General features: G+C 47.2%; 1 long non-coding RNA gene across 1 annotated transcript; it reads right to left on the reverse strand.

Annotated features, from left to right (window-relative positions):
• Positions 1-346: 346 nt before the first annotated feature.
• LOC112059488 (uncharacterized) lies at positions 347-11,954 on the reverse strand. Its single transcript, XR_002888801.3, has 3 exons — positions 6,550-11,954; positions 933-1,085; positions 347-719 (listed from the first exon to the last, which is right to left on the reverse strand). It is a non-coding gene; the product is annotated as an uncharacterized LOC112059488 (long non-coding RNA).
• Positions 11,955-27,124: the final 15,170 nt, after the last annotated feature.

Consider the following 27,124-nt stretch of genomic DNA (forward strand, 5'->3'; position numbering starts at 1 on the left):
ATTAATTACGTGGCATCACATCGTAAGGGTGGCTTGTAGCCAATATTATTTACATAGCATAGAGAGTCTACAGGCTATAGGAGTGTTGTGCCAAAAACACAGAGAGAGAGATCTCAGTCTTGAATGGTTTCCAGTTTGGAGTTAGAACAATACAGGATAAGATAGATGTAAACACTGAAGGGAGCGGTAGGTTGTCACTGTAGCTGGAATGCTTCATGCAACAGTGAGGTCTGATGAGACATTTTTTTTCTGTCTGGTCCTTACACTGTCTTTGTGATAATGTGACTACAGACTTCTATCAGCTCCACAGCAGCGCAATGCTAGGAACGGGCTATGCCTTTCTCGAGGGTTTTTTTTTTTTTTAAATGAATTAGCCATACAGAATGGTGGCGTTCCTATGTTTATGCTTATTGAATCCATGCTTGCTGGACATGCAGCTTGCTGGGAATGCATTGACTCGGCACCTCCATAGTGAGGAAGGTAGCTATGAGCATGTCTGCACTGCATGCGTACACTTGGCTCAGTGTACAACCAGGGACAGATTCTTATTTAAAGTGGTTGAGATTGAAGGCAGTCCTGTAGGGACTGGTAACCAAAAGTTTGTTGGATGTGGCAGGCTGAGCACCACGTTGTGCCAGTAGGTAACTTTAGGAGGGACTTGCATCCTCATAGGACCTAGATGGAGTCAGCTACAGATGATTCTTCCTGGTCAAATATCTCTGCACAAGAGTAAAGCAAACAGGGAACATAGCACACATTTAATCCTATGGGCCCCACCTGGAGCAGCATCTCGGTTTTCCTCTCCCTCCCTAAACTCTAGCCACCAACTTCCCATTTCCCCTTGATGAGGAGGGGGAAGTGGTTGAACAGAGACTGCTGACTCTGGGAGAAAGAGTCCTTGGCAATGGCACAACACTGGTATCTCCACCTACCTTTCCACTGGCCTTGCGGAAGAGCTGGAACCTCAGGGCACTCGCATTCCTCACAGGTTCTCAGCTGGATATTTTGTGGCCATTTAATTTGAATAGGCGTTACTCTGGCTTCAAATAACATTACAGTCCTGGCCCTTTAATAATCCTGCAGCCCTGCAAGAGAGAAGTTAGAGGAACTCAACAAAATGCACCCTGTAGAGTAGGAAATCCCCCACAGAGGCAGTGGGAGTTTTAAAAGGCCACGATTGCACACAGTGCTTAGCCAGCAATGATAATCTGCCAGCACAGGACATGACCAGTCCCCCAGCCAGTTAAAACAGGTGCTGTCATCCACAGGAGCAACTGTGCCCATGCCACTGGTGCAGCTGTCCAGCCTGAACCCCCCTGCCCAGCGCAGGCAGGATTGCTCTTGTAATGATAGGAGGCCATCATGTCTCCATTCCCGCACTTTCCCCCAGAAGGAACAGGATTGCTCCTTACAAAGGGGCCATGGTGCAAGATACTGCAGTTCAGTTCTTACAACTGCGGACTACTCAAGAAAGCGAAGGGGGAAGAGGAATGAGAGCAACTCCAGCTGCAATGACACAAGCCTTGTATGTCTGGGGCTGTAGCCATAGGAATTTGCCCTTAAGGTAGCTGTTAAGTGACTGTGCTCAGCTGGAGTGCGCTACTGTCTGGCTCCACTGTTCAAAACCCAGAGCATTTGTTTTCTTCCGATTTCCTCCTGCCATTCAACTGGGGACTGAGGATTATTATTGTTTATATTGCAGTGGTGCCTAAAACATGCTGGGAAGACACAGAGGAAGACACGGACCCTGCCCTGAAGGGCCATGTGCAATCTAAAGAACAATCAGTGTATTATACAAGCTTCCACTTCTACGAACAAGCATTCCCTTCTATTCAGAGACCCATCTCAGGGGCTGTGAGAGATCACACAGTCCATCTCAACTCGTGCCATGTAGCAGGATTGATTTCATCATCCCGAAGTGATGGCTGGAGGTTGGAACTGAATCCTCGACTGCACAGCTTGTTCCAATTGCTATAACTCTTCTTGGAATTATAAAGTTTTCCCCGGATATTGATCCTAACCGTTTCCTGCTGCCGCCTAAGTCCATAACAGCTTTTTCTGTCCTCTTGCTACTGAAAACATTTGATCTGCATCCTCTTTAGAATGTCCCACTATGTACAGTATTTGTAAACAGCTACCCGGTCTCCTCTCAGTCTGAACAAGCCTAGGGTTCCCGGTATTTCCTCATGGGCCAGAGCACTTCGGTGAGTCACCTCTCGACTCTGGTTAATTTGTCTAGTTTTAGCCTAGTTAACACCAGTGAATGATAAACACAAGAGAAATCAATAAAAACACAAGGATCTCTCACCCTTAAATATATACAGTATGTTTAAGACATTAAATATCTGCATCAAAGCTCTTTACAATGAAGCCTCAGAATGTCAATATGAGGTAGGTGTTATCACAGCTTTAGCTAAACATGATGATGATAAAGTGAGGCAGAAAGGTTAAGTGACTTGCCTAAGATAAGAGAGTCAGTGTCAGAGCTGGGAATAGAATCCAGGAGCTATGACTCCAAGTCCTGTGCACTAACCATTTGGTAACACTCCCTCCGTCAGCTATACACGTTTCTGTATAAATGTATTTAGTGCTGTTCCTCTGTTAGGGCCTACCCTGGAATCAACACTATCCTGAATATCAGGGGTCAGCAATGTTCGGCACATGGCTCACCAGGGTAAGGGATAGCTCAGTGGTTTGAGCATTGGCCTGCTAAACTCAGGGTTGTGAGTTCAATCCTTGAGGGGGCCACTTAGGGATCAGGGCAAAATCAGTACTTGGTCCTGCTAGTGAAGGCAGGGGGCTGGACTTGATGGCCTTTCAAGGTCCCTTCCAGTTCTAGGAGATAGGACATCTCCATTAATGTAAATTTATTTACCTGCTGATGCGGCAGGTTCGGCCGATCGCGGCCCCCACTGGCCGCAGTTCGCCGTCCCAGGCCAATGGGGGCGACGAGAAGCGGTGCGGGCGAGCAATGTGCTGGCCGCGGCTTACCCTGGCGAGCCACGTGCCGAACGTTCCCGCCCCCTGCTGTATATATTTAAAGCTATATCACCACCTTGCAAATGAAATACTTAGAGTGAGATTCAAAGGCCAATAGCTTATGAAGCTCATTCACCAGTGGCTCACCCACAACTGGAAGAGGCTGTCTCTTTGTGGGATGACTGGCAAGACCAATTTTTTCTAGCATCATCCTCTAGGATTCACTAAAAGCACATGGCATATTTTTGTAAAAGATCGTGACCAAAACTTACAAAAGCACAAACTAATTTCTGCTGCTTCCAACCTGAGTGCCCAGACTGACACCTGAAAGGGGCCCTGATTTTCCATAAGTGTTGAGCATTCACCATTAGAAATCAGCAGGGCCAGTGCAACCTATTAGGCGGGGCAGTCAGGGGACAGGCAGCGGTTGGATAGGCATGGGAGTCCCGGGGGTTTGTCAGGGGACAGGTAGGGGGTGGGGTCCTAGGGCAGAAGTCGTGGGGGTCTCAGGAGGGGGCAGTTGGGGACAAGGAGAAGGGAGGCTAAGATGGGGTCCCAAGGGGCAGTTAGGGGCAAGGGTCCCAGGAGGGGGCAATCAGGGGACAGGGAGCAGCGGCACTTATATAGGGGGTGGGATCCTGGGGGGCAGTTAGGGGCAGGGGTCCCGGGAGGGGGTGATCAGGGGACAGGGAGTAGCGGCGCTTAGATAGGGGGTGGGGTCCTGGGGGCAGTTAGGGGCAGAAGTGATCAGGGGACAGGAAGCAGGTGGGGGTTGGATGGGTTGGGGTTTCTGTGGGGGGCAATCGGAGGGAGTGGATGGTGGCAGGGTGGGGCTACCCTCCCTCCCCGTGGAGTGTCCTATTTTTTGAATGTTAAAATATGGAATCCCTACTCACAGTGCAGCTCTCCATTCACGGCAGGCTGCAGCATGAGGTCTCAGCTACCTCACTCCCTCCCCCTCTTTCCTGTGGGTAGTGGCCAAGGGAATGCTGGGAAATGTAGTTCTTTCCCTGCTCCAGGGCTGGCTCTATAGGCAGGGAGCTAACCAAGGAACTACAGCTCCCAGGGCCCCCTGTTGGTTCTCAGCTCCCATGCTGGATCCCTGCCACCCCTGCAAATGGGCTGCCCCAAGCAGGTGCTTGCTTTGCTGGTGCCTAGAGCCGCCCCTGGCCACCGGCATTTAGGTGGAGGGAGTTGGGGCAGGGGGGCGTGGGAAGGGCCACCTGCAGCAAGTAAGGGGCGGGGTGCAGCACACAGGGAAACTCCCCGCCCCAGCTCACCTCTGCTCTGCCTCCTCCCCTGAGCACGCCGCCCCCCTGCTTCTCTCCCTCCCAGGCTTGCGGCACCAAACAGCTGATTGGCGCCGCAAGCCTGAGAGGTGGGAGAAGTGGAGCAGTGACGGCGTGCTCAGGGAGCAGACGGAGCAGAGGTGAGCTGGGGTGGAGAACTGCCGCACGGCTCCCCAGGCCGGGGGGGAAGCTGTCATGAGGGGGCGCCTCAGGGCCGGGGGGGGGAGCTGCCGCAGGGGAGGTGCCTCAGGGCAGAGGGGGGGAGAAGGAGGGAGCTGCCGCAAGGCTCGGGGAGGGGGTGGAGCAGAGGTGAGCTGGGGTGGGGAGCTGCCGCATGGCTCCCCGGACCAGGGGGGTGGGGAGCTGCCGCGGGGGGGGGGAGCACCTCAGAGCAGGGGGGGGGGGAGCTGCCGCAGGGCTCGGGGAGGGGGGAGGGCGCAAGGTGGAAGTTTCGCCTAGGACGCAAAACATCCTTGCACCGGCCCTGGAAATCAGACCCCTTTACAGTGTCCCAAGTTGGGCCTCCAATATCACTAGCCACTTTTGAAAACCTTGGCTATCATTAGTGAGCAGTTGAAAACGTGGGCTTGTATCTAGGAGCAACGTAGCATTAAGCGGAGAGGTGTGAAAATATTTGCATTCAGACCCCAGCAATAGAGTGACTAGTCCAGGGATGATCACTTCAGTGTGAGGGGGGTTCTTTGGTGACATCGAGTCAATGTAGCTGTTACATCATTCACGTTCCCCGCTGCAATAGCAGCAGGGAACAGGGGTTGTGGCTGGAGGAAAGGTGTGACCAGAATGCCCTTGTGCTACACCAATCCTTGCCTGTATTTTTGAACCTATGGACGCAGGGCAGCTCTAATTCAGTGCAGGGGTATACTTGCCCTGCACAGAGCAGCACCAATATCAGGACGGAGCAAAGACGAGCAGCCTTTCCACACATCCACTCTGTGCACTTAAACCATAGCCTACAGCCATCTGTTTCTTCTGCTTACCCCCTAGGCCCCTTGTCACCACCAGGAGTCCCTGCCCTCTGTGACATAACAGTGATGATTGTTATTTCACCAACAGAAAGGTGTGATTAGGGGCTGGGAATATGCAGGGGAGCCCTCAAAGAAACAAAGAGCTTGTTTGCTTGCAAATAGCCTTTAGCAATAAAATAATTTACCATGATTAAATATAAAAGATCGTAAAGTTGTTAGACTGGGCGGAGTGTGTGTGTTTGTGTATGTGCACACATGCATGCACTAACAGACTGCTTCAGTTACTGCCTGGTCTGGAAAGAGTTAAACTGGAAACCAGACGCTTCACATCTTTGGGGTAGCGTTCTGGGAGAGGAGTGCATTTAAGTACAGGGGAGACAAGGGCCAGCGCTGCACCCAGGGGGGCTAGGCAGCTGGACAGCAGGTTCCAGCTCTCGATACGGGGTGCCAGGTCTGCACCCTGAGAATGTGCCTAGGGACCCCGAGATTGGGGCAGTGGCTGGACTCTGTTCAGGCTCTAGGAGCTTGAAACACCTCGGGCATCTAGAACCCAGAGGCCTGGATTCCCCCCACGGTAGTTCTAGTGGGTGCTCGCTCAGTAGGATCTGTAATAAGAGGTCACTTACTTGGGGTGGCCTGGAAAAGATCCTGAGCCTTGAAAAGATACAGAGGCAGCAAGATGTCCCACCTTGTGACCGACCGCATAATAATGACCATGCCAGTGATCACAGAACAACTGGTAATGTCTCAGAAGAAGGTGAGTGGGGACATTAATGAATTAATTGACTTGCTCTGGGGATGGGGAGGCATGGAACTCCCTTGGCCCTGGACCCAGGGGACACTGTACACTCTACACAGCAGCAGGACCCCATCAACGTGCCAAACTATGTTGCCAAAATAACAAAGTGAAGACCTTGCTGGATCAGGGAGCTGGAGGCAGCCTTTCAGAATTATGTAAGGGACACTGGACTTCACTCCATTCTTACCACCTCGCTTTGGCCTGCTTAGGGTTAAAGTGGATGGCTGGGGAAATGTTCCATGAACTGACTTGTCCGCAGCACGTGTCAGGCAAACTCACAGGCTTGGCTGGAGCCAGAGGAAGTCACAAATGGTACTTTGCTAGTGTTGGGAACTAATAGAAAGGCCAGAACAGCTGCTTCATCAAGCCTCCCTGCCTCACCCTTGGGTGGGGGGTATGGACCATGTTGCTTCCCCTGCCAGGCGGACTTCTTCCTAATTCTCTGGGGAGCGGAAGGGGGAACAATCACCACAAAGCAAAGGGAGCCTTCACTTACACGGTTAAGACTGAGATGAGGGAACCCAACTGTCTGCACCTCAGAGATCACGCTTCGGGCTGGCTGGAAAACCAGAGTTCTATTGCTTGGAGAAAAATGGCGATTTTAGAAACTGTTTTCATTTTGCATCAGCACAACACTGCAAATTTTTCATGAAAAACAAGACAGAGGCCTCAATTCCCACACAGCCAATAGCCTGCTGGTTTGGGCACTCATGTGGGAGAGCCAGGCTCAGGTCCCTGTTCCCTCACCAGCAAGCTCTATGATCAGGCTCTTTATCTCTCTCTCAATCAATCCTGTCGGAGCGGTCACACCTTGTATAAATAATTAACTATCCACAAGACCAGCCTTCCTCCCACGTGGAGCACATGAGCGACATCTACAATGTTACAGGTGAGATGACATCAGTTTAAATGGAGGAGCATTTTCAGTTCCTGTTTGAGCTAAAATTTCCCAGGATTTCGTTTGTCTGAAGAGGCAGGCAAGGGATTGACCATGTTCTGATCCCACCTGAAACAGCGAATAGCAATATTATAGTGACTTCTAGAGCAAGCACAGAAAAATGAATGTCAGCTTAACCACTGTGATGTCATGATGAACACACCCACACTGGCTGCAGACAAAGCCTGCCCAATGGGGCTTCAGCACATAGTATTTAAGCGTATGGACTGTCTTACTGGCAATTCACTTTCAGCTCTGTATGTTGAGACCTCTGTTATGTTACAGGAATATTTTGCCTCAACAATATAAATTGATGTCTGGAACTCAGGCATTTCAATCATACAGATCAAATCAATCTCCCTGCTTTAATATTGGTTACAGGAGCTTTGAAAGCAGTGTGTCCCTTTCCTTAGTTGGAAACCATGTTAGGAAGTAGGCTCCGGTCCATTCAGATGGCTTTGTTACTGAGAGGTGTCTTTACAGGAAAGATAAACTGCTGATTAGCCTCACTGTAACAATAAATATAGGTACTCTGCACTTTTAGAACATCTTTCAACAGAGGCTTTTTAAGCACTTTTCAAACATTACCTAACCAAAAAAGTTCCTCCTACGAGTAACAAAAGTTGTAAATTTTGTTGTGTTTTATAACAGCACATCAAAAATAACTCTCGGGCAGGGTATAAATATAACAGGCTGGGGTTGCTCTCTCCAACATGGACAATCCATTAGATGTAAGATTAGGAGCCCGATCTTGCAACCCTTCCTTGTTTGAATGGTGACTTCAGGGGAACAACTCACAGCTAGCAAGGATGTCTCATGAATAAAGGACTGCATTATTAGGCCCTCCGAAAACACAAACAATAAACAATGTTCCTCTGCTCAAACAAAGGGAACCCACATTCTCAGAGACCTCATTAGGTTGCCTGACTCCAGTGCCCTGGACAGTGCCTCTGAGTGGCCACTCAAATAATCCAGAGCAAACAGCAAACAAACAAAACCAATCAGAGCATCTAGTGTTTGCTTAAGTGGATTGGTGGGGAAAATGGTGAGTGGCTCCCCAGTCCCACTAGCAGGCACCTTACCTACAGCCTCCCTCTTTTTATAAACCCCTCTATTAGCAATGCAGCAAGCTCCTCTACTGGTCAGATTACTAAAGGGATCCAGGTGTAGTCTAACTTCCATGAACCATGTAAATTACTCCCTTTGGTCCTAGCTTCCTCTAGCTCCCCTATTCCAACTTCTATGCTAATGTCACCTCAATGTCTTAGATCCTCAGACCCTAGACTGGGTGCATTTCACTGATAAGGTCTTTGACAAAGTGGAAAAGGTGAATTTTTGTCTGTGGTCTTTCAGTGATTTGGATTAAAGGGGCTCACCACAGTGGCTTAAAAAGGCCCTTTTAACAGGCAAACAGCTACGGTTCAGACTAACAAGATAAACTTTTCTCGATTTCACTTACCTAGTGGAATCAGACACAAATGGCTAGCAGTAGAGCATCTCTGAAGCGGCTGAGCTCACATATCTGGGGCTCTATGACATTGGCTTCATGGAGTCTTCTTGACAGCACATTGTCATGATATATAACAGAACGCTGCTAGACGTGTGTCCTTTTGGTACAGCGGGGAGCTGCTGTCTACCTCCTTTGTCTGTTTAATCCTTTCTTTCTTTGTTACTCTAGATCCGTAGAAAGCCCACCAAAATACAGATTTAATAGACATAAAAGTAAAAACACTGCTGTTCCAGGCATGGGAGTGCCGCACTTCAATATCTAGATCACAGCACTCATGCTCCAGGCAACTCAAGTTCTTTCGCCTTCTCTGTGTACAAAGCCCTTTAATAACCTTTACTTTCTAATAGTTTTCCTTGAGACGCACTGACCTTACTGTAGTTCAATCTGAGCTGCAGAACACAGAGACCTGGGGGAGGGGAGAGATACATACATGTCATTTAAATCTTAGGCTGGGACTGCAGCTTTGCTTCTGCTGAACATCTGACACCTGCCTTCCCTCTTCACCGCCACATATCGCCATACATGCACTCCAACCACTGTGGTACATGCAGCTTAAAGCTCTGATATATCTTTGTTTTCTGTGTGTGCCTCGGCTTTAAGTTTCCAAGAACTCTGCTGCCTGTCTACGAGACAGCAGCCATTTTGTTCTTAGACGTGCTGCTGCCGGTTACTAATTGGCACACACGGTGCTTTCTCAAATGGCTACTTTACTTTTGCTCTTTCTTTTAGCTGCTTGTCTGAATCTAAAATAAAAGGTAAATGTAGATTGAAAGTCGTTGTTTTGCTCTATGTGTTTGGAAGTACAGTGCTCACAGCTGCTATTAGATACCTGCAGGGCGGCGGGTATCGAAGGCCAGGGAAGGCTGAGCCTCCCCCAGCAGCCTTGTGTGGCCCCGCCCATGCTCCGCCCCCACGCCCCTTCCTGCTTCCCGGTGCTGTGCTGCGGGGGGGGGGTGCTCTTCCCCCCGTGGCTGGGGCCCCAGGCTGGGGCTAATGAGTGCTGGCCTGCGCTCCGGGGCTGGGGGAAGGGGGGGGTGCCACCCTCCTGCCCGATGCTCCGGGGCTGGGTGAGGGGGGACTCTAGGCTTCGGCAGGAGGGGTGGGGCCTCAGGCAGAAGGGGCAAGCTGGGCCAGGGGCTACCCTCCACATGCCTGGGGTTCTCCCGCCGTCCATGGATACCTGTACATACAGCAACAGAGGGTCCTGTGGCACCTTTAAGACTAGCAGAAGTATTGGGAGCATAAGCTTTCGTGGGTAAGAACCTCACTTCTTCAGATGCAAGACATACAGGTTTCCAAAGAAGCAATGATGACTTGAAAGGGAATAAAATTGGGATTTGTTCCTCTCCCAGGTCAATTGTCTATCCCCTTTTTCTTTTGCATCTTTATACTGTATAAAGAAGGCTTAAACATTGCTTCCAATTTTTTCTGCTAGGGTTTTATCTTAGAAATATATCAAGAAATTTCAAGTCTGGTCTGGCTTTTGTCAGAGCACACAAAATGTGTGAGCACTCTCAACCTTCGTATGAAGGTGCAAACAAGGTTGACTCTAACTAAAAAAATCTTTTAATCCAACTGCTTATAAGATGTTTAATTTAAATAGATGTTAATAAAAAACAAAAGGCAGAATTTTAAACTGTCTGAATAAAAATCACTTCTCTCAGTTAATCAAGTTTAACTTCCTAGTGTCTCTGATGTTCTAACCCCACCAGATCACCATCTGTCCATAGAGGCTTCATCAAAAACAGGGTAAACAGGACCAAAAGGTCTAGTGTATTAAAAACAGTCTTTAAAACATCAAAACAAAAATAGGTTAGGCCTTATTCACATACCACAAATGAGAAAAAACATTAAAAAGGCACAAACCCGTTTTTTCTAAAAGTAATCTTGACTTAAATATATGGGCCAGCTCGGCAGTTGGTAAAAATCAATAGCAAACCATTGACTTCAGTGACTCTACACAGATTTACACCAGTTGAGGATCCAGCCCTTCATGTTTTGCTCTTTGTCTGTGAGAAAATGTAACAGAGAAAAATGCTACTTCTTTCCATTTCTTGCATTAATCCTCTCAGTCTTCCGAGTTACCATTAAAAGAAAACAATGACAAATTCTAGCCGGCTGCCTAAAAAGCCCAGAATGTCCATCAATCCTTTGGGCCTCCAAACGAACTGCCTGTTACGCAATCCCACATCCCTGCCTGTAGGCGTTCAAACTCTTAATCAGCTAAGGAGAGGGTGATAGTGAGATCCACCCAATCTTTGGAGACCCCGGAGAAGAGATTGTTGCTACTTATGTGAAAGTAATCTCCTACTTTGTTTGTGGGTTGGTTTCTAAAAAAACAAAAAACGAACTTGTCTATCAGATGCCAAAAGAGTTTAGCATTAAATTGTAACCTGCTATTAAAAAAAAACAACAACCGCACACACAGATTGTTTATTTTTAGATGGAAAAGCTCAATCATCAACAGTAATTAATCCAGGAAAGAAGGTACAGTTAGTGATGGTCACCTAGCTGACACAATGAATTAGACCCAGTGTCGGTCAGTGGCATGGGAGACAGACAGACAGATGGAGCCCTCCATGTCTGTCTGTCTCTCTGTGTCACCACAGCAAACTCTTTGCTCATATCTTCTGCTTAGTTTTTTCATTATCCTTCTGCAGGGGAAATGTTTTATTGACAAGGCTTCTCTGAGGTTTCTGGCTAGCCCCCTAAGACACAGTGAGAACTGAACCTGCTCAGCTCCTCACCACGTCTAGCCAGTCCCTTTCATTTACAAACACCATAGCACAGCCAGCTGAAAATGAAGGGTTTAGATTCCATTACAGTGTCATCTGGGTTGTATGGTATCCATTTCTTTCCAGCACTGAGGTGCTCAAATACAGCATTCACCTATGGTTGTAGTTTTGCAGGTGGAATACAGCGTAGGGGGTGACTTGCATCCCAGGTTCATTTGGTGATGGCTCTGCGTGTGCCATCCAAAATTTCATTGGCCTTTTTAAGTGAGTTTGCCACAATGTTACACTGCAAGCTCCCTGTCCAATTGCTTTCCTAGTATCTCCAGCTTGTTAAAATTATGGGATATTTTTTCCTAGATGTACTAGCCCTGTACACTTTCCCTTGTTTAATCGTTTTATTTCCTGTCCATTTGTTTAGCGCCTCGAGGTTTGTTTTTCTGACCTGACTGGAGTTTGCTCTGCCTCACCTCCCAATTAGTCTGCTTTCTTACCACCTCCTCCAGATGATCAATAAAGATGCTAAATAAAATTGGACTCAACACTGATAATTTGACTGTATGGTGGGATACTTCTCCCTCAGTACACTGGTGGGTCTCACCCACTTGCTTAGGGCCACATCCGGCCCTTCAGATGTTTTAATCTGGCCCTCGAGCTCCTGCTGGGGAACGGGGTCAGGGGCCTGCTCCGCACAGCTCCCAGAAGCAGCGGCACGTCCCCCCTCCGGCTCCTGTGCATAGGGCAGCCAGGGGGCTCCACATGCTGCCCCCAACCCAAGCGCCATCCCCGGAGCTCCTATTGGCCAGCAAACGGGGTCAATGGGAGCTGCAGGGGTGGCACCTGCAAATGGGGCAGCGCGCAGAAACGCCTGGCCGCACCTCTGCGTAGGAACCAGAGGGGGGACATGCCGCTGCTCCTGGGAGCTGTTTGAGGTAAGCACCGCCTGGAGCCTGCACCCCTCACCCTCTCCCGTGCCCCAACCCCTTCCCCCAGCCCTGATCACCCTCCAAACCTCTCAGTCCCACACTCCTGCACCCCAAAGCCCGCACCCCCAGCCGGAGCCCCCCCACCCGCACCCCTGCCCAGAGCCCCTTCCCACGCCCTGAACACCTCATTTCTGGCCCCACCTCAGAGGCCGCATCCCAACCCCCAATTTTGTGAGCATTCATGGCCCACCATACAATTTCCATACCCAGATGTGGCTCTCAGGCCAAAAAGTTTGCCCACCCCTAGGCTAGAATCTTTGAATAATCTTCTACCCTTAATCAGAGATGGGCCCAAACAGATATCCTGAATCCAAACATCTCCTGAGCATTGCGGAAGTTCAGATCCAGCTCTGAACTTGGAAACAGGCCTCTTTTTTCTAACTTGGGCCAAACCAAAATCTCCAATGCGAATCCTCTACGCCCTACTCCTAAACATAGGAGAAACTCTTTCTTCTTTCTATCTCAGGGTTTAATGTAGTGTCCATGTCTGTACTACCTTAGCATTTCCTAGGTAAATCTTTTCCATGCCCTGGTTATAGGACATTCTGCTTGGAGTAGACAGAGAAATTTTTTTTTAATCGTTCCAGTTATTATGGGGAAGATTTTTCCAAGAAGAGGGCCAGGCCCTAGGGGCCGTCAGACTTCAGAACACTCTAATCCCCTCTGGAAGCTCCTTCTGCAGCTAAACTCCCACAACCAATAACACTTTATCTCCAGTTTTAGTAGCTTCATCATGGCTTTATAAGCAGTGTTGTTCCAGGGAAATGCAGTTGTGTTGGTGGGATATGGATGGAGATACGGTAGCTGGATCCTGACCCATTCATGGCTTTGATAGTTAGAACAAGGGCCTTGAGCCGGCAAAGAAAGGGGACTGGGCGCCTGAGGAGGGATGGAAGGGAAAATGGCACCCTGGGCGAATTTGTATTTTGGTGCCCCTGGCCCCTGTGGGTGCGGCGCCCACACCCATTGCCCCTAGCCCCTGTGGGTGCCCCCCATTGCCCTTGGTTCTCATAGGCTCCCCAGGTTCCCCAGCTCCCCTTCACCCCTAACCCCTGCACTATGCCCCCTTTGCCCTTAATCCCAGCACCCCCCATCCTGCACTCCAACCCCTGTACTGTGCCCCGTCACCCCGTCACCCCTGCCCCCTCTCCTGTGCTCCTAATCCCCTGTGCTCGCCTCCCCCCCCCCAACACTGCTCCTCTGCGTCCCCCTAGGGGACTGTGAGGGGGGGGGAGTGAGGAGCAGTGTGAGGGCTCCCTGCATCCAGGTCACTTTCCCCACCTGGGCTGTGTAAGGGGAGGACAAGAGAACAGCAGCCCAGGTGGGGAAAGTGACCTGGATGCCCGGAGCGCTAAATGTTGCTCCTCACTCCCCCCCCTTACAAGGGGACACACAGAGGAATGTTGTGAGTGCAAGCAGTATCTATGTATCACAGCTCACCCCTCCCCCCCATGTTCCTCCTCCAAGAGGAAGCAGGGAGACATCTGGGTGCCCTGCTATGCGGCATTGTCCTGCCAGCTGGGAGCAGTTTCTGACTCTACACCAACAGCGTGCACCTCTGGACTGCCACACGGCGCCCCTTTGACCATGGCACCCCGGGGCGGTCACCCGGGTGGCCCACCCCTGAGCCCAGGGACAATATGCCTTTAGCACCCCATCCCACAGAGGAGGTGGGTGGCTGCATTCTGCATGAGCTGGAGCGTCTGTTTCAGCCCCATCGCTCTCCTTAATAGGATTTTATATTCTTCATAAGCTGAACTTGGGAAATATGTACCACAAAAAAAAAAATTATTCCAAATCGTGACAATGGAAAAAATCTTTAAAGCTCCCAAATCCCTCTAATCCCTTGACAAGATTCAGGATTTCTCACTGTAAAATGCTTTGGTTAATTTTGCCACTGACTTAAAGGTGCACAGAGGAGAAAAAAACAACACTGCCTGAAAAACATTTCTCTTTGAGTGTCAACTCCACAGGACCTGAATAACAGGGAGACAAATGGTCCACATCAAGGAATCAAGAAGAAGCCACACAAACTTCCTGAGCACAATAAATTAATAATAATTATAATGTTTTTGCATGAATGTTAGTTACCAAAGAGAAAATTGTTGTTTCCCAGAATTGTTCCCATTTGGCCGGACTCCTGATTGCTTAGCAGCAGAGCTTTTATCAGTGACTTTTTCATAACCTCTACCCTTAAAATCTGGCGAATGTCTTGTATGGAAAACACAGAATGCACTAAAATTGAAAGCGTTCCCGACTTTCACATTCACTGGCACCAGCATCCTCTCCTCCCCTTCAACAATTCACCCACGGGGCAGGTAGGAGTATATTAGGATTGCTTCCAGGACAGTTTTTGGCTAGCTCAGCTCATTCTGAATGCTGGATGAAATTGGATGGAGCTAAGCAGATTGGTATTGGAGAAAAAGAAAAAAATTACTATTTATTTTCAGTTGCATAAGGTGGTGAACTGCATATCCATAGGATACAGATTTTTTCCCCATCTGGACTGTGGTTTCAGATACCACCATGTCTCTAGTGCTTGAAAGCCATTTATTGTTATTATTTCATATTTATATTGCAGGAGCATTTAGAGGCAATTTGGGAGAAGTTTGCCCTCCTGCTGCACAGGCTGCTCCTCTTCTATAGAAATACAGACATGCTGCCCCCCTAATAGCAGGACTTGTGTTCACACCAGATGCCTGCTTTATGTTGCTCTCCATTCCTTAATTAGCAGGAGCAAATGAAACCAGAAATTAGCCCAATGGTAAAATTGCTTTCTATTATTCTTAGATCACATAAAAGATATGATTGTAACTACAGAATTCTCTTGTAATTCTCTCCTACGCTGGGAATAAATGCGCATTTTGATAACTCAGTTCACCAGTTAAAGACTTAAAATCAAAACCTGTAAAAGAGGAGACGGGGGGGTGGGGTGGGGTTTGAGCCCAACCTGCAACTGTTAGACACACAATTAACCTTATTCAAGCAGATAATCCCATTGAAATCATCGTATCAAATCCTGAGGTTCTTAATTAGTTTTACTAATTCCTTATTCAGACATAACTCCCAATGACTTGTATATTCATTGGGCCAGATTTGGATCTTTGTTAAACCAATGAAAATCCAGGCTAACCTTCAATGAAGTTGCTGTTGATCTAAACCAGCATAAACTGAGATGAGAATTTGGCCCATTGACTACAGGGAAAACTTGCCTGAGAAAGAACTGATAAAAGCAAAGTGGACCCAATGAACGTTACATACAAGTAAAATTGGCAGGATCAGCTCTTTTGTTTTCCTGGAACTAGTTTAATAATTTGCAGTTGGAAAAGAATCAGAAAACAAACCTTTCCGTTCAACTGGCCTTGAGCCAGTCATATTTTCTTTACAAAAAAAATTGTGTTTATCCAATTGTCATGGGCAATGAACAGTTACATGAATGCTGATGCAAGATGTTTTCTTTAATCCAAAGAAAATTCAAACACTGCACATCTCTGCAGACAAGAAGTGCAGAGACAGCCTTGCACATTCTGGCTCGAACAGCACAAGGAAGGCCAATGCACAAGGAAGGGGGAGGGATAGCTCAGTCATTTAAGCATTGGCCTACTAAACCCAGGGTTGTGAGTTCAATCCTTGAGGGGGCCATGTAGGGATCTGGGGCAAAAATCAGTATTTGGTCCTGCTAGTGAAGGCAGGGGGCTGGACTTGATGCCCTTTCAGGGTCCCTTCCAGTTCTATGGGATAGGTATATCTCCATATATGAAAAGTATTCAGTGAGTTCCCAGTGTTTTAGAAACCAAACCTCACTATCTTTGAGCTCACTGATCTGATGGATCCTAGCATGCAAAGAGAGTCACCAAGTATCCCAGTGTGCTTCAGAACTCCGATTGACAAGCACTGCCACACCAAGTAGCCACTAATCAGAACTGAGATTGACCCAGTCTCCATATGCAGCCTTCTGTTTCTACAAAGCATTAGGTTTCCTCCTCTACTAAAATGTAGCCACCTCCAAAATAGAACCTAGTAACTCTTTCAAAGCATACAGCAACACAACAGAGCTGTCCAGGACAGAAGGTGAAGGATACTGTACCCAACTGAAACTAGAGGGGAGTTTAAGCAGGCAGAATGTAATTACCACTTGGGATTAGCCCAAAACACAGTGGTTTGATTCAATTTGCTACTAATCACAGTGGGCCGACCCCTAGATCCTATTGAAGTCAACGCATATTTCCCATTGACTTCAGTGGAAGTAGAATGTTGTTTATTTGTTGCAATTCATAATATCTAAAAAGGAGTCCATTTGGTCTTCTAGCATGACACTCTTTAAAACAACAATACAGAAAAACCAACAGCAACTCATCCAGACAAATTCCAACAGAACTTTATCCCAGTACAACCCAGTAGACAAAAACTTTACCTTCCAAACCTTCCTTCCCCATAAACAATCAACCTATATTAGGCTCTAACCTCTTCAACCACCTGGCCAAAAAAAATGAGCCTAGCAGCACATCCTGAAGGTCAATAATCCCTGATTATTTTGCACAAATTAGGCTCAGTGAGGCTAATAAGAATATCATATACACATTTGTAAACTCCAGGCAGTGGACAAACAAAACAGAAATCACCAAAATTAGCCCCTGGGCAGTAATGAGTGAATCTTAAGTTTGCAAGTTCAGTTCAGAGAACACCTAAAATTCTTGGGGCCAGCTCCTCAACTGGCATAAATAGGCATCGCACCACAGCCCTGGAGGCTTATCTAAAAGTCACTGGGCCTGGTTTGTGTAGAATCCTACAAGATGATGGGATTGCTACTGATAAAATAGATAGACAGATATTGCAAATCAGTTTAGGTTCTTTGGATGAAAGGTACTACATAAGTGATGGTCATTATTTGCTACCTGCTAAACACAGTAGGATACACAAGGACATGACAGGAGGCATGCCCTTCCCCGTGGTGTGAGCAGACAAAGCTGACATGCTATAAATACACAGATGTATTTTTACATTTGTTATTGCAAAGCCAGGATGGTCGTTGGGATGCAGCAATGTTGCTGAGGTTTTTTTCTAGTTATAATTAGACTCCGTTACTGTCCTAATGTAATAGCTGGTGATACAGTCATGTGCATTTGGTTTAAAATTACATGTACTTGAGCCTAAAATCCTGCCCCAAACCTGAATAATTAATCTGATTTTGGCGTGACAGTGGAGCCATACTTCATTTACTGTTACTATACTCTAATGGCTGGAGCAGCCTTCATGGTTCACGTCCTCATCCCTTCCTTGGGAAGATGCTCCTTGTCAGGGATTCTCTGGCATCACGAGCCTCTGCAGAGCTATTTTTTGTGGTATGTAAGGGAGGGCATTCTCCCTGCAAGGGCTCTTGGCTTGCTGACTCCTTACCCCTACACTGCGGTTCTACCATGTCTGGGATTTTCTGCACCTGAGGAGATTAGGGCAAGATTTACCGAGACCAAATGTGATGGGAATGCTTTCAAAATCTAAAAATAAATTACACCTGTCATTATAAATGATTAGAAGATGCTTCCAAGCTTAAATCTTGACTGAGCATGGAATTTTTTAAAGGTTTCTTTGCTGGCACTAACCGTCTACATTCCGTGAGCAACAGCATGGGAACCATCCCAAACAAACTGCTAAGAGCTTTTCTCAGGAGAACGGTGACATTGGGTGTGACGCTGACAGGCACATAATCATACAAGGGGACTTGCTGGAGCAGTTCCTCACTACAAATCCACAAGAAAGTGGAATTAAATGATTGGAAGTGACAGCTAGAGAGAATCATGCCTGTCTCTGTTTAATCTTCCTGGGAGGATAATGTAACCAAGACAAGGACAGGGAACAGCTTATACTGCTCACTGTTTTGATACAGCTCTTTGGGCAGGGCATTTTGGGGGGGGGGGGGGGAAGGGGATCTTGCACAGTGCCAAGGACATTGCTGATGTTAAACAAATAATAATAAGCTCACTGCAGTTTAGTACCCATACCTCTCACATTGTTGTTGTTTTAGCCACATCTTCAGCCAATATGCGCCATGATCAGGAAGGCAAACTCTCGCAAAGAAAGAAAGCTGGTTGGTGCACATTCAACTCTATCAAGGACGTCCTCCAAGGAAAAATCAACAAGGCAACATGCGCCAAGCTCTTGATCTCAACAGTACTGCTGCCATGTTATACGGCATCAAAACATGGGCGCTGACGAGGATAGAGAAGCAACAGCTGTCTGTCACAGAGAGGGTGATGGAAAGAAGAATTCTGGGGATTTCAATCCACGACCGAGTCCCCTATGAAGTGATCAGACAGCAGAGTGGAGTGCAGGATGTCGTTGTTGAAAGCAGGCACAGTAAAATGCGATGGGCCAGACATATAACTAGGCTCACTGACAATCAATGGACTGCAGCTGTCGCCAAGTGTTACCCACAGGAACTGAAATGACCACTCGGCCAACCTCCAAAGAGATGGGAAGATTTTATTGTGAAAAAGCATGGCCGCACATGGAGAAGGAAGGCCAGGATAAGAGAAGAATGGAAAATGTGTTGTGATCGGTGTGATCTATATGAGCACTGAAGGACCGATCGATCAAGGTGACCTCTCACTTGCACGCAGAAGCCCTGATTTTTGGTCCCCAGGTTCCAACAATGCTTGTGCAATTTCTCTCTCTCTCTCTCTCTCTCACACACACACACACACACACTTTTGTACCAGCATGCACAGATAGAAGATTCTAACATCTGCACATCAGTGATGTAATATTCTCATGGAAACCCCACTTGCCCGTGGTGAGGTCCCACTGCAAATCAAATGTAGAAATGTAAAGTCCATTGCCTCTTCAGACACTGCAGACCTCACTTCCTTTACTGAGCTAATTTGTTAAAACTCATTAGGATTTTACTCATTCATTCATTGAAAATTTGGAGAGGGTCCAGAGAAGAGCCAAGAGAATGATTAAAGGATTAGAAAACCTGTTTTATAGCTCTAGACCTACAGAACTCAATCTATTTAGCTTAACAAAGAGAAGGTTAAGAAGTGTTTTGATTACAGTCTATAAGTACCTGCACAGGGTATAAATCTTTAATAATGGGTTCTTCAATATAGCTGAGAAAGGTATAATATGATCCAATAGCTGGAAGATGAAGCAAGACCAATTCAGACTGGAAATAAGACAATTTTTTTAACAAGTAGAGTAATTAACCATTGGAAAAATGTACTAAGGGTCGTGATGGATTCTCCATCATTGTCAATTTTTAAATCAAGATTCAATGTTTTTCTAAAGATCTTCTCTAGAAATTATTTGGTGGAAGTTCTTTGGCCTGTGTTATAAAGGAGGTCAGACTTGATGATCACTGTAGTCCCTTCTGACATCGGAATCTATTAATCTATGAATTAGAATCTTGTTTTCAGTTGTGATCTGAATGGACCGCTCCATTGAATCAGACTGAAAAGGCTGTCTGGGTCATCTAGTTCATTTCCTAATCAATTCCAGATAATTTCCTACAGTATCTTCATGACTGTAAGATGACGGGCTAACTGACCAAGCTCTTTTGCCCAGTCTCTTATAGAGGAACTCAAGGAAAGTGATGAAAGCCCAATCACTTAGCAAACTATAGTATTCCACACTTAAACTGATTTTATTGCTAGGAAATAATGTTACCAATGGCTAGCCTAGGTTTTTCTTTGCTCAGCATCATCCCTGACTTCTACTTTTGCTTCCCGCAACAATTCTTTCCCTTCTTTAATGATGATGCCATTCAGATATTTGTAGACTGTTTTCAAATCACTTCTTAATAATCTTTTAGAGTCTGGCAGTAGTTAGCTCCATTAACCTTACTTTCTTTAGCTGCTACTCTGCAAGGTTAGACTCTCCCATCAGATCACTCTCCATCCTGTCCCCATGGTATCTGAACATAAAATTACCATACAACCGAGAAGACACTGAGTAGTCCCTAGGGGCACTTCACTAAAGTCAATGGGCGGATACCAGGAATGAGTCTGGCCCATTGTGAGGAAGTCAACTTTGCAATGTAGCACAATGCAGGGGAACAAGCCTAAAGAGTTGTTTTTGCTTTTTAGAGAATGAATGTCACCAGCAATAGTCAGTTTGCCCAGCCATGCTGCCAGTATTTGCTCTTTGAAATAATTTCTGTAGAGGTATCCCTCAGGAATCATGGCTTTTTCATTCTGATGCCCAAAAAGATTCCTCTGAATTAATTTTTGTAGAATGAAAAGGCTTTTTTCTACTCTCCAATCTCTACTCCCGATATACAGTCTCCATTTTTCTTTTTATATTGTGCTTTTGAAGGATGTTTTCTTTCAAAGGTTAAAAAAATTGACTACACGAGAATGTCACCTTCTTAATAGGGAAGTCTGCTACCTATTTCCCTCCATTGCTATCATCAGTTCAGCTCCACCCGTGTTAACATTGAGAAAGTGTCCGTAGTGTTGATAGAACCAAAGCCAAAATTACTGGGTGAGGTTCTTTGGCCTGTGTTATGTAGGAGGTCAGACTAGATGGTCATAATGGTCCTTTCAGGCAGGCCTTCAAATTGAGGACTCTATGAAAGCCACTCTGACTCAGTGGAAGCTATTGTTACTTTCTGTCTGTCTCCCCTGGTGTTTGCCTAGCTCTTCTTTGTTAACACAACCCTTTGCTGTAACCAAAAAGCAGTAAAAGCACAAGCACAGAGGATAGCAGTAGTTCTTTTCTACATCTGGAGGAGCAGAGGCAGTTTTGTATGCTTGGGGCACAGACAGGTGTGCGTTCTCTTCCTGGGATCAATGTAACTAACAAATTCTATTTGCTTCTCTTGTGAATACACAAATTAGGATCATTGACTCTTTGTTTTGTACTTCTATTTTTATTTTGATTGAGACCAAAGGCCGCATATGGGTGTGACCTGAACTCAGTCTCCCTTGATAAACTGCTTTTTATGCCATTCCCATAATGAATTTAAGACATCAGCTGTTAATACTGCTGTGGCCTGACTGTTTCCTTCCTGGTGTTAAAAAAAGAATTCAGAGAACCCGGTTAATACTCGCAGCTCTATCCAATTTAAGAGGAGGATTTCATGGCTCAATTACGTCACTTATTGGCTGATTCTGAGCCGGGACTGTAAACTGTGTCGGAACCTTTTGGGTCAGGTGGAATAAAATGATACATATCAGAACATTTATACAAAAGCTCTTATTTACTTTACATGTAATTTTCTGCATTCTCTGTGCTGCCATTGCAAACACCTGCTTTTGTATAGGAATTTGCCACCTAACAATGCAGCTTCTTCTATCTGATCCCAATGTAAAGGCATATTAACAATACTTGGTAGTTCTATAGCTCCTTTCCTCTGAGGATCTAAAAGCACTTCACAAGGTTTAATAATAAATCCATTTTAATGGATGGAAAACTCAGACACAGGAAGGGAACTTTCCAAAGAAATCTGTGAGAGAGACAGAAATAGAACCTAGGAATCTTGATTGCTAGCCTCCTGATGTAAACACAGACCCATTCCCATCCCACAGCAGAGAATAGAGCACAGGAGTCCTGATTCTCAATCCCCTCCTCTAACCAGTAAACAATTTCTGCCTAATGGCGTTGTGCTTCTGATAGTGCAGTCTGTTACCAAGGGAGTTGCAGTTCAGCACCCTGGACCAGATTCACCTCTCAGTTATGACAATGCAAACCCTGAGCGACTCCATTGAAGTGAATGGCACTATTCTAGATTTGCAGAGGTGCAACTGAAGGCAGAATTTGCTCCTCTGAATTTAGTGCAAGATCAAGCTGGAGAAGAAGATGGTCTCAGAGAGGAAAAAAACCCACAAATCATATCTTGACAAAAATAGCTTCGATAATTAGCAGAAGGGACAAGGGAAATCACGAGGAAGGCACAAAAGGGAAATTCAAGCATTTCATTTTTTCATCAGTGGATAAGGAATCATGGGGCCTGATTCTGATCATTATTATTTGTATCACAGTAGCGCCAACCAAGAGCAGTGCTTCAGGGTGCTATGCAAACACATGGCAAGAGACAGTCCCTGCCCCCAAAGATCTTATGCTCTAATAGAGAAAGGGCGTGAGAAAGGGAGTTTATTGTCCTAACTTCTGAGGCTCAGAGGGACTAAATGATTTGCTCACACAGGACAGCTGTGGCAGAATGAGAAATTGAACCTCTACCTCCTAAATGCTAGACTATAGCCTTACCCACAAGAGCATCCTTCCTCTCACATGGGAGTAATCCCTTGATGTCAGTGGAATGACACAGGTAATACCCGTGTAAGTGAGAGCAGAATCAGGCCCACGTGCTTCAGAAATGGAAAGTGGAAATGACCAGTTTGGTGATCTTCTGCATCTCCCTGGCCCATACAGGAATGCGTCCTTTAGTATATTTGCTAGGGCTTTACCCACTCTAGTTTGATATGGATCTTTCACGTGATGTGTGATGGTAAAATATCTTCTTCCTAATGGGAGGTAGAGGGAGAGTCTGGATAAGTGGATGCTATTTCAAGCAATTAGAAGAGATACTGGAATTATTCCGGTTTTATCGACATCATCTCCACTCTGAGATTGCTCAGGGACATGCTATTGGTTTTTGTGGATCCCAAACATTTATAATTCAGAGTTCGTTTAACTGTTTATGAATTTGTACCCAAACTCTCAGAGCAGCTGACCACGTCTTTTAAAAAAAATTTCTGAGCCATCAGGACAAACATTTACATTTGGTCAGCTGGATTAAGACTTATAAGGAGGTGTCATCACTGAGGTATAAGGAGGTGTCATCACTGAAGTATATTTCATGCAGATTTGCAGTGAAGCATTCTTTGACCCTCTTGAACATCTGAAAAAGCCTGTGTATTGGTGAGTGGCAAGGTTTGGCACCATCTGCTGCTCTTTAATGCAAAGAGGCATGCAAAGGCCTGAGCTGTATTTGTATGTTCACACTGCCGTGGCCATTCCTTGGTTTTGCAGGAATAAGGCTCATCAGGAAATGACTCCAGACATTTTCAGAGCTTGGAAGACGCTGAAGTCTATTTTGGATGATTTGAGCGAACCGCGGCCACTGGGAGCTGTGGGCGGCCGTGCCTGAGGACGGTCAATGTAAACAAACTGTCTCGCGGCCCACCAGCTGATTACTGTCCCCTCTCAGTCTTCTCTTCTCCAGACTAAACAAACCCAATTTTTTCCATCTTCCCTCATAGGTCATGTTTTCTAGTCCTTTAAATTATTTTTGTTGCTCTTCTCTGGACTTTCTCCAATGTGTCCACATCTTTCCTGAAATGTGGTGCCCAGAACTGGACACGATACTTCAATTGAGGCCTAATCAGCATGGAGTAGAGCGGAAGAATTGCTTCTCATGTCTTGTTTACAACACTCCTGCTTCTCATGTCTAGTGTTTACAACACTGCTAATACATCCCAGAATGAGGTTTGCTTTTTTTTGCAACCGTGTTACACTTGTGATACAGTGGGAGAGGGGAAATATATAAGCCCTCAGCTAATTAAGGCGTTGTTCCCTGTAGACTAGGGTGGGTTGCTACAGGTTAATTGGAGCACCCGTGTCAATTAAGGCCCTGTCAGGAACCTAATAAACCCTCCTGCTTCAGGCAGTCAGGGTGTGTGAGGAAGGAGAGAGGACTGGAGTTTGGAGAGGTGTTGCTGGTACTTGAAAGACCAGAGAACCGAAGGAATGGAGACCCTGCTCCAGCAGGGCAGGGAGACTCCCTCCCACAGTGTCAAGACCTGAGGATAGCCCTATCCAAGGGGGAAGAGGGTAAGAAACCCACAGGGTGGAGATGGGCTGGGGCTCAGGGTGAGGAGCAAACCCAGACCCCTCCCCTGCTTCCCTCCTCTACCACCTTCCCAGGCCACTAGCAGGGCCCTTGGTGTCCCAAGAGCAGGGGGCAAGGGGTGGCATCTTAGCCCCCCACCAGGAAAAGCGTGGGACCCACCTGTGACGTTGTGCAGTCTATATGGTTTTATAAAAACATAATAAGAAGTGAATATAATGTAACTGGAATATGCTTCATGCAAAAGGTCTCTTGTAAGGTATCATTACAAAGCTTATAATCTACTGAGTGTGATCCTCCCATTTGTATAAATGTACCACTCTTGTATCTAAAACTAGAAATATGAAATATAACTCTGAGGGCCTATTGTAATTATGTAAAGTGTGGGCCATTAATGATGGTTTGGAATCTTGATGACTCCCATTAACAAGGACCATTGTCTGCAGATAGCTGTGTTTACCTGTTAGTCTTCCTGTATATGTGTGTGCTGGCAAGTGGGCAATGAAGTCTTGCAGTGACATGTGATCATGTCACCTGAACTGGAATCCATCTTTAACCTGGTGCTTTTCCAGTGGGGGAGGGTGGAAACCCAGAGGGACAAAGGGTTCCCGCCTTATGCAAAAGACATATAAAGGGGTGGAATAGAACAGAGGGGGAGAGGAGCCATCATGAAGAATCCTCTAGCTATCACCTGAGCTGGAACAAGAGCTGTACCAGGGTAGGGTTACCATATTTAACAAATAAAAAAAGAGGACCCTCCACGGGGCTCTGGCCCCGCCCCTTCCCCCGCCCCAGCCCGCCCCAACTCCGCCCCTTCCCCGCCCCCTTCCCCGCCCCCTCCTCCCTCCAACTCCCAGCCACGCGAAAAGGGCTGCCCGAGCACTACCGGCTTCACGGTTTGCTGGGCAGCCCCCAGACCCTGCGCCCCCGGCCGGCGCTTCCCCAGCACAGCTGGAGCCTGGGAGGGGAAGCGCCCAGCTGGGGGCGCAGGGTCTGGAGGCTGCCCAGCAAACCGTGAAGCCGGTAGCGCTTGGGCTTCGGGCAGCCCCTATGCCTCTGGACCCTGCGCCCCCGGCTGGGCACTTCCCCTCCCGGGCTCCGGCGGCGCAGGGTCCGGAGGCATGGGGGCTGCCCAAAGCCCGTAGCGCTCGGCTCTTAAACAGAGCCGAAGAGTCAGGGGAGGAGCAGAGCCACCGCGGCCGGAGGCTCTGCTCCTCCCCTGACTCTTCGGCTCTGTTTAAGAGCCGAGCTGCCCAAGCGCTACCGGCTTCGGGCAGCCCCCATGCCTCCGGACCCTGCGCCGCCGGAGCCCAGGCGGGGAAGTGCCCGGCCGGCGGCTGGGGTCCAGAGGCAAGGGGGCTGCCTGAAGCCCATAGCGCTCGGGCAGCTCGGCTCTTAAACAGAGCCGAAGAGTCAGGGGAGGAGCAGAGCAGCCACGGGAGGGGAAGTGCCCGGCCGGCATTTTCCCGGACATGTTCGGCTTTTTGGCAATTCCCCCCGGACAGGGGTTTGATTGCCGAAAAGCCGGACATGTCTGGGAAAAACCAGACATATGGTAACCCTATACCAGGGGAAAGAATTGTGCCCAGGTCTGGAAGGTGTCCAGTCTGAGAAAAAACTTACTGAAGCATCTCTGAGGGTGAGATTATCTGTATTTAGTTTGATTAGACATAGATTTGCGCATTTTATTTTATTTTGCTTGGTGACTTACTTTGTTCGGTCTGTTACTACTTGGAACCACTTAAATCCTACTGTTTGTATTTAATAAAATCACTTTTTATTTAGTAATTTACTCAGAGTATGTATTAATACCTGGGGGAGCAAACAACTATGCATATCTCTCTATCAGTGTTATAGAGGGCGAACAATTTATGAGTTTGCCCTGCATAAGCTTTATGCAGGGTAAAACGGATTTATTTGGGTTTAGACCCCATTGGGAGTTGAGCATCTGAGTGCTAAAGACAAGCACACTTCTGTGAGCTGTTTTCAGGTAAACTTGCAGCTCTGGGACAAGTGATTCAGACCCTGGGTCTGTGTTGGAGCAGACGGGAGTGTCTGGCTCAGTAAGACAGGGTGCTGGAATCCTGAGCTGGCAGGGAAAACAGGAGCAGAGGTAGTCTTTGCACATCGGGTGGCAGCTCCCAAGGGGGTTTCTGTGATCCATCCCGTCACACCACCATCTGCCATTTTGTCACACACTGTTTACTCATATTTAGCTTGTGATCCACTATGACACCCAGATCTCTTTCTGCAGTGTTCCTTCCTGGGCAGTCATTTCCCATTTTGTATGTGTGCAACTGATTGTTCCTTCCTAATTGGAGTACTTTGCATTTGGTCTTATTGAATGTCATGGGTTGATGGGGCTGATGTAGTATGGCAATTCCTATTTCCTAAGATCAAGAATAAAGATCGTTTGGGTCCCTTTATCATCATCATCATCATCGTTTTGATGCTAAAAATACATCATTCTATGAGGGGAGAAGATGACCAGGAAAGACCAGAAATTCACAAATCCTCCTATCTCAGCCATGCCTAAGCACGAGGCCTGTAACCTAAGTTCCCTCTAAGCTGCACAGCTGTGCAGCCGCCTATTAAGCCCTGCGCGGGGGCTCAGGGCTGCGGCAGGGAGAGATGCCTCTGCCACAGCACGGACCTGCCACGGCAGGGAGAGGCGCCTCTTCCCCCCCCCATAGCCCATGTGCTGCTGTGGGGAGAGAGAGCTGGGGGGAATCCTCTCTCCCTGCTGTAGCCCCCAGGCAGCCTGCACCCCATACCCCTCATCCCCATCCCAGAGTCGCACCCCCATCTGGACCCCTCACCCCCCCGCACCCCAATCTTCTGGCCCAGCCCTGAGTCCTCCTCCCACACTCCAAACCCCTCGGCTCCACCCCCACCACATGAATTTTGTTACGTGCACCAATATGGAGCTGATGTGTCACACATCACCTCCATATAGGTGCACATAACAAAATTCATTCTGCACGTGTGGGAAAAATTAGAGGGAACCCTGCATAACTCATCATTTCAGTTCAAAATGTACCACCAGACATTATGCCACCAATGGAAGTTGGAAATTGACATTAGAAATGCTGAAACAGGAACTGAAGTTAAAGAAAGCTTT

Source organism: Chrysemys picta, chromosome 7 (genome assembly GCF_011386835.1).
Source record: "Chrysemys picta bellii isolate R12L10 chromosome 7, ASM1138683v2, whole genome shotgun sequence".
In the NCBI taxonomy this organism is placed as follows: domain Eukaryota; kingdom Metazoa; phylum Chordata; order Testudines; family Emydidae; genus Chrysemys; species Chrysemys picta.